We start from the raw sequence: 5,129 nt of genomic DNA, 5'->3' as shown, positions 1-5,129 counted from the left end.
GCAAGAAATCTAGAAAACAGAAATCTCCAAGGTAATCACAAACTCCCCTCATCAAAGCTAGCAGTGAAAGTCTGTCACTCAGTCGCTGTTGTCCTTCCACCTGATTCAACATGGCACGATTGGGAAGAAATGTCCTTCTCCTGGCTCTTCCTAAAGAGCAAAAGAGAAAATGACTCGCACTTGCAGTGTGCAGGTGTCCAGAGCCGGCCAAGGTGAAGGGAGAAGCGATTGGGAGGGGACCCCAGCGAGCAGAAGAGGAGGCCTGGGCCTTCTCTGTCTCCCTGGTCCGGGTGGGAGCATGCGGGACTAAGTCCTTAGCGTTGGCTCTCCCTCGGGAGGAAAGCGCTGAAGTACTAGGCCTGGGCGTGGCCTCCTGATCGCTGCCTGGGGGTTGGGGGCCGCTCTGGAGAGCACGCTCTAGCAGCCCGAACGTGCTGACCACGAGAGAACCACAAGAGAACCTCGGTGCCGCAGGGCAGAGGGTGAAACTGGAAACCCCTGTAAAGGGGGTCACCAACCTCCCTAATAAAGCCTCTGTGCTCCTGGGTGCACAGGAAAGGCTTGGGGGACCACAGAATCTCTGTCCTGCCTGCTGGCGAAGGTCCTGCTCTTTGCTAAGCCAGTGTGGAGACTGGAAAGAGATGAGTAGTTTTAAACACATGACTCCCAATCCATGCTTGTGAGTCACAAATCTCACTGAGAAACAGAGAAGTATAATGCAGTCAAAGGAGCAAAATGAATTTCCTATAAATGACTAAGAAGGAAGGAAAATGCGAGGATTGGTAGGACTGAAAACTATCGTGAAATTTCAAAAACCATTTTTAAAATTATAGCAAAAGTCACATTGCCAAGAATGATAGAGGAAGTGTGTTAAAAAGCCAGGGGGAGTATTTTGAGGGGCATTAATGGATTGTGCACTTTATTGTAATGTATTTTCAAGCTATACGCATTCTCCGTGCATTTTACTGTACCACGATGGTCAGACATTTGTGGTAGTTTCCGTAAAGTGAAAGCATTATGGTGTGTCCTCGTCCAGCTTCTTAGCCGGATCTGAAGCAATGCCATCAGGGCTTTGCCCCAAATCCAAAATCGACTCTGGAGAGCAAGGCAGGCACACAGGGCGACTAAAGACACGAAGAGGACGTCCAGGGCCACCTCAAGAAGTGGGGGCGAGGAGCAGTCCAAGGCAGGGCACGCACTGTGAAAAGATCGGTGTACTGCACTTTTTGTGGTAATGAGAAAAAAATAAATTCATTGTAGATTTTGATCATACCTCTGATATGAATTGACACGAATTTAACCATCATAAAGATCCTTATAATAAAATATGAAAAGATGTAAGACATAAAATACGAAAAACACAATTCAAGTTGAAGAATGCACTAATTCAATTAAAAAATTCACTAGTGTTCATCCACAGACTTGATCAAATAGGAAAAAGAGCGAGACAAATCAAATGACATTCTTTTGGAATTATCCAGAGAAAGAAGAATGAAAGAGAGAGTGAGGAATGCCTAAAATATTTATGAGATACCACCCAGAATACCACTGTGCACGTACTGGGAGTAGTAAAGAAGCCAGAGAGAGCAGAAGTAGAAGGCACTCACGTGAAGAATTAATAAATCAGGGGAAAATGACATTTAAATTCACAAGGCCTCAAAGACTCTGGGTTGAACAGAAGAACACCTTGGAAAGATACATTACAATCGAATTGTCAAAACTTGAAAAGAAGGAATTTTGAAAGCAAGAATACAAAATCAACTCATTCTGTACAGGGATCCCCCAAAGACAAAAACACAGACCTATCAACACAAATCTTTCAAGCCAGAAAGAAATGAGAACATGTTGAAAGTGCTGAAGAAGATAGATATCAACCAAGAAACGTGTGTCCTGCAAAACCATAACACAAAAGGGAAAGTAAAGACTGTCCTAAGAAAAATCTAGAATTCATCCCTACTAGACCTGCCTTTCGAGGATCCACTAGAGGAACCGTTTAAGTGAAAGGATAAGGATACTGCACAGAAACACAAAAACATCAGAAAAGGCAAAGCTTGGATCTAGATAGATGGTAAGTAGATAGATAGATAGATAGATAGATAGATAGATAGATAGATAATAGGAAGTTAGATGGTAGAAAGAATGCTGTAATACTGGTATATAAACCACTTCTAATACTGGCACAGAAGTAAGAGACAAAAGTATAAAATCAGCTATGATATAAAATATATTAATGGCTGTACAATAAGAAAAGATAAATTTGTGACATCAGTTATATAAAATATATGTGAGAGGAGACAAAAGGTTAGCGTTTTAAGTGTGCAATTCAAGTTAAGGGGCTATCTGCATAAAATAGGTTGTTATAACTGAGTTTTCATGTAAATCTCCAGATAGCTATAAAAATATCTAAAGACAATGCACAAAAGAAAACAAGGGGGAGGGGGATGAAAATGTGTGATGAGAGAGAGACAGAGAGAGAAGGATCTATTTGGCAGAAAGCTAAAATTATAAGATTATACGTACTGAATACTGGACCATTGAAATATACAAAGCAAACTTTGCCAACACTGAAGAGAGAAAGAGTGGCCCAGTAGTAAGTGATTCTGACATGTGGCTTTCAGTGGCACAGAGAATACCCAGAGGAAAAGCCTCAAGGAGACAGAGGACTGATCCGCCAGCACTCCGGGCCACGTGGGCCCACAAGACACGCACAGGACATTTTCTGCAAAGGCAGCAGGACACGCTGCTCTCACACATACGCACACAGCATCTTCTCCTGGGTGAATCAGAAAAAAACTTTTGGAAGATTTAAATCATATCAAGTGTCTTCTCTGACCGTAATGGAAAGAATCATAAAAGCAGAATAAAACTACAGTTCAGGTATAAGTGAAAATTAGAAAATATTGCTTCAACAACCAAAAAGTCAAAGTATAATGAAAGAAAATAGATTAGAAAATATCTCTGGGAAAATGAAAATCTAGTATGCTAAGAGCTACAGAATGCAGCCAAGGTGGGACTACAAGAGAAGCTGGTAGGGATGATTCCATGTTAAAGTGAAGAAAGATTTCAAAAGAGCTACATAAGTCTCATGCTTCAGGTAACTAGAAAAAGAACAGACTAAACTTAACATACAAAGGAAAATAACAAAGAGCAGAGCAGAAATAACCTACTAAGGACCATATTTGAAAAGTCCTGAGCCAACACCACTGTCACTCCTAGTCATCAGAAGCCATCTCTCTAGGACGTGAAACAAGGCAAAATGCCCACCTTCAGCATGGAATAAACATGGGACACTTTAGAGAAATTGGACAAATGTAAGTAAGGAAAGGCATCCAAATTAGAGAAGAAGCAAAATTATCCTTTTGCAAAGAATATAATCATTTTATGTAGAAAAGCCCTAAGCTTCCCCAAGACAGTGTTAGAAATAATATGTGAATTCAGCACTTCCACAACATAAAATCAACATAAAAACCAAATATATATAACAATATATATAACATATATATGTATATATACAACAATGAATAGTGCAGAGAAGGGATTAAGAAAACCATCCATGTTCTATGGGATGCAGTTTAATAAAATAGTTATGAATAAAGTTAACTAAGGATGTGAATGATTATACACTTAAAATTCTAGATCGCTGAAGAAGGGAATATATGAGAACATATATAAATTGAAAGCCATCTTTTGGTCATGGATTCAAAGACTTGCTTTTGCTAATGTCTGCATAGCATATGTGATCTACGAGTTCACTGAAATTTCAATCAATATCACACTAGCAATTTCTGCAGAATTAGGAAAGGTAAATGTAAAACTCATATAGAACAATGTACTCCCAATATAAAAAATGCTTGTCAAAGAACAAGAAACTGAACACCACACTTTTGATTTTAAAACACATCATAAAATTACAGTAATCAAAACACTATGGTATATGTGGACCAATGAAATAGAATAAAAGCCAGAAATAAAATCATGTATACATGGTCAAATAATTTTCAACAAGATATCAACAAAAAATGGGACAAGGATAATTTTTCAACAAATGTTGATGGGGAAAACTGGATGTCCAATCAGAAGACTAAAATACAACCTCACAGTGGGTCAGCATGTTTGAAAACCATTTGTATGAAACAATATTACCTTTAAAAATAGATATGGAACTTCTACTTAATAACAAACAGATCTAATAACTGACTTACGGAGTTGAATTGATTTTTCTTTAAGGAGTAGATACAGATGGTCCACAGGTATGTAAAATATGCCAATTACTGTAATTATCAGAAAAATACAAATTGAAATCACCATGAGCTATCACCCCCCAACTGTGAGGGATGTCTATTTGCACAAAAGACAAAAGAAGCAGTAGTGATGGTTTGGAGAAATTGGACCCTCTTACACCGTAAGAACGCAAATCAGCACAGCTTCTATGAGGAAGAGTGTGCAGCTGCCCTTAAAATTAAGGGTTGATCTAATGCTCATAACGAAAAGAGTTGGAGTGAAAATCTCAAAGTGATTTAGAACCCCGCACTCACTACAACAATATTTACAGCAACCAAGATGTTAAGAAAGCCAACAGCTGAGTAAATAAAGGAACATAACAACTATATCCACAGTAGCGTTACTCAGTCTGAACACAAGGGGAATTCTGCACCATGTGTGCCTACGTGGACAAATCTCAGCATACCCGCCATGGTCTCAGAAGGCTAGCTTCTCTGCTCTTCTACCTGTATGATTATCTAAAATGCTTTTCCTCAGAAGTGTAGCACGGAGCGTAGATTGAAGAGGGAGTGAGCTCGTGGCCAATACTTGCAGCATTTCTGTCGCGTGGAATGTAGGACACGCTGGGGACTGCGGTGCATGTGCGCACACACCCGCGACGCTCCTTTGCCACGTGTTTAAGAGTAAAAGGCTAACATCGTGGCGCTTCTTCTACGATCGCGATACATAGTATAGCAACCAAAGGTTTCTTTGATTATTTTTGATAACATTTTATCATTCTTCCATAGAAATAATTGTTTATACATTTTATTAATATCTACTTATGTTGGGGCTGGGGAGACAGCTCAGTAGAATAAGTGCTTCCCTGGCGCAAGGGCTTGAGTTCAATCCCCAGTTCTAGGGGAAAA

This window comes from Octodon degus, unplaced genomic scaffold (assembly GCF_000260255.1).
Source record: "Octodon degus isolate 3935 unplaced genomic scaffold, OctDeg1.0 scaffold00049, whole genome shotgun sequence".
Lineage (NCBI taxonomy): Eukaryota > Metazoa > Chordata > Mammalia > Rodentia > Octodontidae > Octodon > Octodon degus.
Note: the sequence above shows the minus strand (reverse complement) of the source record.